This window comes from Ixodes scapularis, unplaced genomic scaffold (assembly GCF_016920785.2).
Source record: "Ixodes scapularis isolate PalLabHiFi unplaced genomic scaffold, ASM1692078v2 PGA_scaffold8__174_contigs__length_109621045, whole genome shotgun sequence".
Classification (NCBI taxonomy): domain Eukaryota; kingdom Metazoa; phylum Arthropoda; class Arachnida; order Ixodida; family Ixodidae; genus Ixodes; species Ixodes scapularis.
In genome coordinates, this window is record NW_024609883.1 from 13255693 (window position 1) to 13266053 (window position 10361).

Consider the following 10361-nt stretch of genomic DNA (forward strand, 5'->3'; position numbering starts at 1 on the left):
CAGCAATTTCAAAATAAACTGTACAGGCCACAACTAATGTCGATTAAAGTCTTATTATAAATTTTGGGACAAGGCTGCTATCAGGGCGATTCCTCATTCCACGCTGCACGAAAGCAAGATATAACTCGGTGCTGAGGATCAAATAAAACTTGCAAAGCGGCAAAGCAGATGGTAGAAATGTGGCCCCTCGGCGACGTATAAATAAAAATCAAGAAGAAAGGAGGAATTGAAATATGCACTTCGGCAATGCACCGAGACGTTAGTATCGCCAGAGCAACGCCTTCTACCACTCATCCACGAAACGCGCGGAGTAACACATTTTTTTTCCTATTTTTCCAGGCGCACCACTTCAGGATCTTTGAGAGCGTTGCACGCTGTGTATGAAACGGAGTATAAAACACCCTATTGTCTGGTACAGAGACCATTTATGAACGCTTGGTTGTTTAAACGATGCACTACACATTTTACAATATGAAAAAAAAAAAAAAAAAACCGGGTCTTTAAACGTTTTAATACCTTTTTTTTAAAAGAAAAACAACAACAACAACAACAACAATAATAAACACATCTCAGAGGAAAAATTTATGAAAAAGGAATGTACCATTATGTTCAGTGAAGTTCGGTGACATGACTCGGGACTCAAGCAGGAATGCCGTTATCCTTGATGTGACCCCATGAGACTGTCTTGCTGCCTTTGCTGGGGTTTATCTAACTAAAGTACTTGTACGAAAAGTAGAAGAAACACATGTCCATAACACTAATAATTCACAAGAAAATTTGTCAACGTCCAAAATGACCCGTGGAGAAATTTATGAGAGGAGTTTTTCGGCCGGCCGCGTTCGCCGAGTTCACTCTCGTGGCCAATGTTTCATTGCAACTTTAATTGTAGCGAACAATTATAGGGTATATTACGAACAAAGTACAATTTTGTTTTGTATGAAAATAAAACACACAAAATGGCACTCTAATACAGTATGTTGAGGTAACTCTGAACAAACTCCAGGGTTTCATGGCGCCTCGTTCAGATACCTTATGTTGAACATGAAATATGTGCACCAAGGAGTGAGCAAACAGTGACTTCCAATTTGTCTCAAACACCAGCGAAATGTCGACAAGGTGTGGAACGTGTAGGAGGTCGTCTAGAAGTGTGCCAAGATGAAAAAGCAAGATGTAACGATAACAAAATAAGATCACACCAAAAAGGCACCGTTGTAATCCGATCATCTTCGGTGTAGAGACAGTGATCGGGAGTCAACCGACGTACAGCTGCGATTTACTTTGCGTTGACTGAGTTGAAACATGGCAAAAAAAAAAAAAAAAAAACGCGTTTTTTTTTTACTGCAGCAGCAATACTGAAGCCAGACAAGCGGTACGAAATATTTAAATGACGGAGCTCTAACGACTGGGGGCTAACTAACCGCAAATTTTTCTGGCAGTTTTCACGGCCTAAGAGCCAGCAGTTTCCAGTTTGCTTTTCCTCAAAGGTGATAATTGTAGATTCCCAAAGCAGAAATACCGAAGCCAGACGACTGGTACAGCATGTTTGATTGACGGAGTCTCAGAACGACTGGGGCTCCTGCATTGCAACTTATTTTTCTGTAATACACGCGGGCGACATTGACCTGTGCCCAGTTACGTCGCTAGAGGATATCTTTGTCCCGCGCATGTAATTTCTCATTCTTTCCGACTTGGTGTATTTTACGGGGCTACTCGATGTAATTTCTACGTGGGCACAACTAACCGCAAATCTCTCTTCCAGTTTCCACGGCCTAGAAGCAAGCAAGCACCAGTTCCTTTTTCCTCAAAGGTGAGCATTCCAGATACTCTAGTTACGCGCGAAGCAGGAATAGTGAAACTAGACGAGCGGATACGTATATTTAATTATCCGAGCTCAGAATGACCCGGGGCAGTGGCATTGAAGCTTATTCTTTCGCAATCGACGCAGACATAATTTTGAATCTATCCGGCTTAGCCAAGAAATGCTACTTGTCGGAAACTTATGAAAAATTTTTATCTTCCTTTTTCTATATGGCTGCAGCTAGCAGGTAATATTTTCATTAAAAGGTGAGGATTTCACATTCTGTTTTCAAACATAAAGTTTTGAATGAGCGCCCTTAACAATTAACTTTCTTCTGCAGTAAATGCCAGGTACTCCAGTTCAGGAATATGTTAAATATATTTGGTATGCATAAGCCCAGTGTTTTGCTTCTTTATTCGTAATTTGACAACAGCACCATTTTTTTTTATTTTAGCACTCAGAAATACACACAAGGGACTGCGTTGAAAAGAAACGTCGTGCTGAACGTGATATTCCAACTCGTATATACACTCTAAGAAAAAAAGGTGTATACGGGTACTCCCCTCAGGGGAGTTAGACCGTGTTACATATGTGACTCCCCTGGAGTGTTTGTGGCATCCTCTCAAGTTGGGGATTTCATGTACTCCATAGATATACGGGATCACTTAGCACCCTCCTTAAAGTCCACGGGCCTCAACCGACACCCGTTATTTCGGGTGCTGTTTGGCGCCCTCTGTTAAATTCAGGTACTTATGTTACACCGCTAATTAGAGGAATTATTTGGAACAATTTTCAACTCTCAGGCAGTCAACGGATCCCTCCTGAATCGGGTGCTTTTTTACACCTTTTGTTACACCCAGCTACTCATGTGACACCCGCAAATTCAGGCATTATTTAGTACCGCTTAGAACTCTCAGGGAATCCCTTGATCCCCCCTCAATTGGGTGCTTTTTGGTGCCCTTTTTTACATCTAGAGACTCGCGTGATCCCCATAATTGCGAGTGCCGTCGGACACTATACACAACCCCCGAAGTTTTCCGCGACTCCCCACTTTTGGGGTCGCTTTTGTACACCATGGATCTCGCGGAGCTGCAAATAGTGCTCTTTCAGACCCCGAGACTCAACTAACTGGCCTGTTTAGGTGTACTGGAGGGGCGATGATTTCTGAGGTCAGCTGTCATACGAGAGAGTTCTGAATTCTTTCCGTGTCAAGGAGGCACTTCGAGGAGGTTTCAGGGATAAGAGAATAATACTCACGGGCACCGTGCCGGCATCAAAATTTAACTGAAAACTTCTGAAAACACACAGTCCAGACATTTTTAAAAAAAAGTCCGTCCAGTCATGTCAGCCAACTATATTGTCAACCACATTTTTATTGTAAGATCAAAAGTTGAGACAGGTCGAAAGCTTAAAAAAATAGTAATCAGTAAAAGCGTGTAGCCTGCCAAAAAGCTTCAGGGCAACCCTTTCCAGTGGTGTTTCTTTCAGCCCGATCGTGCGTTCAAAGAGAGCCAAGGTGCACTTGATCCCCGTTGCATACTGAATATCAAAAGTCCAATAGATTATGAGGCTGAAGCCATGGATGACGTCGCCAACATCCACCGACAGGTCCTCCACCTGGACTTGGACAGCTGCAGAATTGAAGACGTCCTCTGTAGAGAATATTACCGTCGGATAAATTATCTTTCTCCTGGAACCTGCAATATAATGAAGTACCACAATTAAAAAAGGTATGCAAACATGAGTCATGATTATACGTTCTATTTTTTTTATATTTAGATATAATAATCAGAGGTTGTCAGCTTCCGTATGAGTGCATAATTTTTCTTTTAATGTCACGTAATGATTTTGATGTTCGCAGCCATTAACGTTGCATAGACTATTGAGACCTTTCACGAAATGGTCACATATCACAAGATGAAGTCAACAGGTAGTGTTTAAATTATTTTAACATAAACGTGACCTTCATGTGCCTAGTACGAAGCGGGCAAATGTTTAGGTGATGCATATAATTCAAGTATGAATTTAGCTCAATTTGACCCAATCAGTGCAACGCCAATTCTCGAAACGCCGCACAAAATTTGGTCATGTTCTAAGCTAGAAAGCTGGGCCAGTTTAACTTCGTAATTTGTCAGGACTCATAAGGAACCCCGCGAGGCACGCGCAGGAAAAGGAAATATTGTCCTGCACAGATCGCGTTTTCGATTTAAACAGCGTTATGAGCTGCGTCATTCGCTTGGAGAGCTCTGTATATCAAAGTGATTAACCCACCGCGTATTCTGTGAGGACGTCGACACGAGCTTCGCTGCATTTTTGTGATGGGTAGGTTTTCTTGATCGGTTGCTTTAGCTACACTGCTCCAGCTGCGCATGTCTGAGGAATAGCGAGGCGTCCTTCGTGAGCCCACCTTCTTCCTGCGCAGTTCGAGGGTCTGCTAGGACTTTGACGCGAAAAAATACAGTGAGGCTTTCATAGGGCATCTTATCACTGCGCTGCTCAAATTTGTTGAGAATCTCTGGAAACAAAAATGATTGTCTGAAATTAATATTGTACTTAGAAATAATTAGTATAAATTTAAAGAAGCGTAAAAGGTTGAATATAGTAGATGTTAAGCATAGACAAAACAAGGACCCTAGTGAATAAAACAACCTCTTCGCATTCCCTCAAAGTCCTGAAGAGATCAACAATGATAGACACTTCTTTGCCGTAATGCAAGTGGAAGTTATGCGTGTCCCAGTAACGTTCAGCGCCTGGCGAGAGTCCGTTTAGCGCATAATCAAAGCAGTTCGCTATTGCCGGAGAATGTGAAGGAACCTCTCTGCCTCCGCGGCTGGAGTAATAAATTGGGAGTGTAAATGCTTTTTGGCTGATCTCAACTACACATCAAGGCTGATTTAAAATCCCGAATTGTATATTGCGCCGTTTATAACAATATTCAGCGAAAGCAAAATATATCATTTTGACTTTTTAATCAATTATTCATGGTAATAAACGAAACCGATTAAACAATTAATTATTCGAATATGAGAAAATATTTTATCGTACTAACATTTTTTTTGGCGACGTTTAGCCCTACTAGTAACCAAGCGATTGAAATGCTGTGAAAGGCTAATAGATGAATGGTTTACTGAATTTCTCCTGAGAGCTCTTTCATTTTGTAGTCTTTTTATTTAAGCAAGATTTTTCTAGACAAGCCAATGTCTATATCAATATTTCGGTATTTAACATTTGTCAACTTAAATAAATATTCCAATAATATTCCTGCTTGCAACATGAGCTCGCCAATTTTGGCAAGCCGTTTACTATGCGAGTGTTTACTATTCGAGCACGAATTATTCGACTATAACACCAGTCGACTGCAGACTATTCCGATGACCTTAAATATAATTTGGCAGAAACAGTACGTTTTTAGCATTTGCACTCAGAGAAATATGAAGCGCCACATCTTACCTGAATCATCAGTCTCGTTGACGAACTCCTTGAGGGCCGATTCTAAAAACGCTTGGCGTACTTCTTTCTGTGTTGGACTGCCACCAACAACGATAATTTTTGTAGATGTCTTGTAAGTCAGGAACAAGTGACACTGGCGCACGCCATTGAAGGTAGGACGGGAGGAGGAAGCAGACGGATTGCTGGAGAGGAGTGGAGGGAACATCCCCTCTCTCCACCATTCTGCCTGCTTCCCCCTCCCCAGCGTACTTTTCCCTCGCCCTGAACCTCTAGTTGTTGCTTTTTTTTACATTTTTATAACCTTTCTTTTTTTTTTACAACACCCGTCGCCGTACCACGTCGCCGGTGACGCCATACGGGTACGGGATGATACGGCTGTGAACCGGACTTTAGAGGAAAGTCAATGCCCATCCAAGGGCAGAAGGGAAATACAAACCTGTCGAGTGCGTCCTTCCCCTATCTTAGCGAAAACGGGTTGAAGGACGTAAGGGATTATAAGGAGCGGCCGGGTGCTGGCGCACCTGCCTCCATTGTGAGCGTACGCTGGGAAAGCTTCAGAGAAAACATTTTAGAGCCTCGGGAGAAATCACCTTGACCTTAGTTTTCATAATTACTTCGCCTTCTTGAGGCCGCGCTCTGTATTCTCCATCGCGATTTTATGGGAGAGCATAGCAATTAATAAAACATTGACCAGACTTGCTCTGACGTCCTGTATATTGAACCATGTCTTGTGTATAAAAAAGAAAAAGAAAACAAGAAAAAACTCCTGCTTCGAGAAACGAATATTTATGAAAGTTTTTAAAATTATTTTTAGCTTTCATTTTAAGTCGTAATATTGCTTTTATAATGGGAAAAAAAGGTTGTGAATTTTTGTAGAATTACTGAGTTACATTCTGGCCTCTGCCCGATTGGATTCGGATTATCATCGTACAGGAGTGCGATAAAGAAAACATGAAACTGTTCTCCTACTATCGTCAGATACCTCCAGTTTATAACCCATCAAACACTTGTTAGCATTTCTGGCCACGCGCGAGTAGTCGCAGAAAATGTTTAATAGAAACAACTTGCTCTTGCACTTTGAACGAAAAAAGCGGCCACGAGTTTGAGACTATGAGATGTGTTGTCTGTTTTCTTCAATTCTCTCCGTCCAAGGGTTTACAAATACAGCATGTTCTTTTCCAACCAGCTCGCCTGCCCTATGTATTTCTTGCAGATGATGTGCCGCGAATGATCATTACAGCAATGCGCAGCGGTTGTCAATGAGCGGTGCACGCGCCGCATTGCGCACTCCGTACGCACTCCCCACTCCGTACATTTGGCTGTTCCGTCCGTCACTGCAGTGATTGAGCTCGAGCCAAAATTTGAATGTCCCGCAAGGCATCGACTGCGGCTAAGCCTAAGTGCATGTACCAACGCAGTGCTCGAGTCCAACACATGAACCCCATTCAAATATCAGTCACGACATTTCAGAAGGTATTCACCGCACTCGGTGGGAGTTGGTACCACGAGGGCGCCACAGTATTTGGTGCCCCAGTAGACTTCCGGTAGTGTATTTATTTCTTCTTCAGTAACACACAGCGAGCGGAAAATAAGATTTTCTTTCGGAGAGGTACCTGTAATAGGTTTGTAAGAACCTACGCGCTTTGTAGAACGTAGTACAAATAACAAAATGATGTGTGACAAGAGGAAAAGGAAAACCGGAAGCGCGCAGGGGTCCGCCGATAGTGGGCGGCAGCGAGCTTGTTTGCAAACAAACATTGGTGAATACCCGTGGTATATCAACCTCGAGGATTCCCGAAACTGCGTCAGCAAGCTTTCCGTAGGAGCGACTCCAAGAGAAGTTCCATTGTACTTTGAAAACTATACGAAAAAAAAAAACGCACAGTTCGGAGGCATTGCATGTGAGCATAAAGTTCACATATTTCTGTCAGCATTATTTTTGAAGTGCTTAATCATTAAATTCAGTATCGTTTCATGGCAAAATTTATTATTATTGCATGATGAACGTTATGATCCCACGTTTGCTTCCGCACTGCGGTGGCAAAACTATCCGTCTACAGTAGGGACAATTTCAATCAAGAACAACTTTTGACTGCCTAGACCTCCTCACAGAAAATATCTACCTTTGAGTTTGTGACATGTCAAATAGAGTGCATTGCAGCAAAACCCGGAAACATAAACTGAATTTGTTAAACTTAATCACGGTGTTGTTTTTTTCGCTTTTGTTTTTGGAGCATGTGTTTCGAACTTTCGATGAATGCGTGGGATTCCTAGATTGCAATAAAACAAGCATCTGAATAGCCGGTCATCGCACTAAAGCGAAATGTTCTAGAAATAAAGGTGTAAAGCACGCCGAAAACATTACGTCATCCAAATTGTTCCCTTTCAGCGGAAACATAAGAAGTCTTGTTTCTTATAATGAACGTCTTGTAAATATTCTGATATTTCCCATCTCTTTTGACAGCTTATACCACCAGAAATAATAGGCGAAGCTAAAGTAGTAGAGACATTGTATGAAACTCACAAGTCGCACAAAATTAGGTGATTTTATTTGTATTTTTACATGGTTCTTTATGGGGTTCTTTGAGTAGCAAAAAGAAAGCATGGGACGGCCAGTACCTTAAGCAAAAAAACAATCAATATATTGCTCACAAGCAGTGCCCATAATGGACGGAGTGACGTTGATCAGCCGCTACAGGCTGCATTTCTCCCGAAAGTAGTTGTCAAAAATGTGAGCTTGATCCACTTCGTCCTTAATGCTGAGCAGGTGCTGGACAGATGCTCAGTGCATGCTGCATTGTTCATACAGGCTGGAGGGCCCCTCACGCGTTTCCCCTAGGCGACGAGAGAATACAAGTCTGAGCCGAATGCTCACTCAGCGGTCTGGAATGTCATCCGAGCGCTGCGTCATTTTTGTTGTCCCTATCGGTGTAGTTCTAAAGTAAACCATAGTTTTGTTTAACCCGAGACTGGGGTATTTCGGAAAAGGGACGAGAAGAAAAGAGGCCACAAGGAGGCGACGTCTCAAACACAGCTAAGGATTTTATTCCATCGTATGCACTTTTATACACACCACGTCCACACACCACCAACCAAGTCGACCAATGACAACATAACACCCGGATCTAAAGTAAGCCACTTGGGAAAATACCCGTCTTATTATTTGCCCACACGGTCATTATGTCGTGGTTGTAAACACATATGACCTCGAAATACCTTGTCTGAGTCAAGAGGTATCCTCACTGAAGAGCACAGTCTTCAACTTTCGTCAGGATTTTTTTTTTCTCTCCGCTGGTGCGTACGCAAAGCGGAACGACGTCCAGGGAGCACATATGCATGTGCTCCCATGAGGCTTGAAGTTTTTCATGGCAAAAGTCAGAATAAACTGTATTCTGTGTCGACATTTTTTTTTTTTTTTTACGCGAGACAACAAATCCCAGTGAATACGACATGTAAAACAGTTTGTTTTTTTTTGCTTCGGGAAGATGCCATTGCTTGAGTAGTTGTAGTAGGTTGGGTTTTTATGGCGCAAAAGCAACATCGCTTCAGAGTTTCAGCAATTCAGACAAATGTTATCTGTGCAAAAATCCTCCATTCTAGAAATAACTGGTGCAACCTGACCGAAAACGAGGTTCGGGGATTTTCAGGACGAAACAATACTCTCAATAGGAAGGAAAAAAAAGAAGCATCTTAGAACGACTTCGGGGGCCAAAAATAGCCAACAATAAGCACAAAGGGATGTTGGGGTTCAATGCAGCTTAATAGAGCCAATGGGACCTAGCTTTCATAATCGAGGAAGTGCCCGCGCTCGCTTGAACACGTTCTTACATATTTATCTCTTGAACCGGCGATTTTATAAAATGGTTTACTGTGGAATACACAACTGTTGAGACCAATGCAAGTTTTAATAGTTAAAAATGATCATATTTCTTATCTTGGTTGCAACACCACACACAGAAAAGAGGTTGCCCGTTGTCGAGGCCAAACTGAGTGAAGGGTTCCTAGTTAATGTGACTTAAGGATTATTCATAAGCAGCATGCTCCCCGACTCGATGAGGAAGGGCTTACTGTTAACGTTATAATATTGAACGGGACGCAGAAAAGACGGCGGGCGGACATGAACGCCAGAGAAGCGGGAAAAAGTGAACTTGCGGGGCTCGGATCCTTTGTTTCTCTTGGGGAATGTCCGCCTGCAGGCGTTGAGGAGCGCCCTCCCTGTGCTGCATGCCGCGCCCCTTCCTGATAACTCGCGTCATTAAACCCTAAACCTAGTACAACACGTTGTAAGCCTATTTTCTAACCTGACACATCGAAAACTTAGAGAGCCAAGCCCTAACAGACCCCGGAATCGTGAAGCAAAAAACGAAAACGCAACCCTGCCTAAAAAAAAAAAAAATTATGTTTTGCATTTTGGACACTTTATTCCCTAAAAAGGGCCCCAACCACAACTTCAGAGTTGCTCGTGAACACGTTTAGCTATTTCAGAGGTCGTTGTATTGGTCTTGGCATTCCTTTTATGCTCATTTAATCTGTCGTTAATGCGTCTTCATGTTTGACCTACATACGTAGACCCACACGCTAGAGATATTTCATACACGACACTGTTCCAACAAACCGATTTTTCAAGATGAGCCTTTTGCACTCATTCGTACCCGCGTGGAATGGCGTCATCCTGTTCTACTTGAAAATCGAAATAGGCACAGGTGTCTACACCAAAGTCATTCGCATAAAAACAGGAGCACAGGTTGAACCTGTGCGTCTGGGTTCTGTAAATAGTCTTTGTAAGGTCGAGCCCCCTTTCATCTTTTCTTTTGTGTCTGAATGTGTGTGTGTTGGCATTCTTTCACCACAGCATCACAGGGAAAGGTTTTGTGCGCCTCATGCAGATGGCGTCACGAAAACTCACCCAGATGTACCTAAATATCCGCCACACCGGCCGCAGCGCGTGGACTAAAGACCCGAGATATTACCGTTTTTTGCTTTGCATTTTACGAAACGGAATCGCGATATTTATAAAAAAAAAGATAGACGTGATTTCTATCTTTTTTTTTTTTTAAGATAAACGATACAAAAATTACAAGCTGCAAATTCCTTCAGCATTAAAATCATTGCA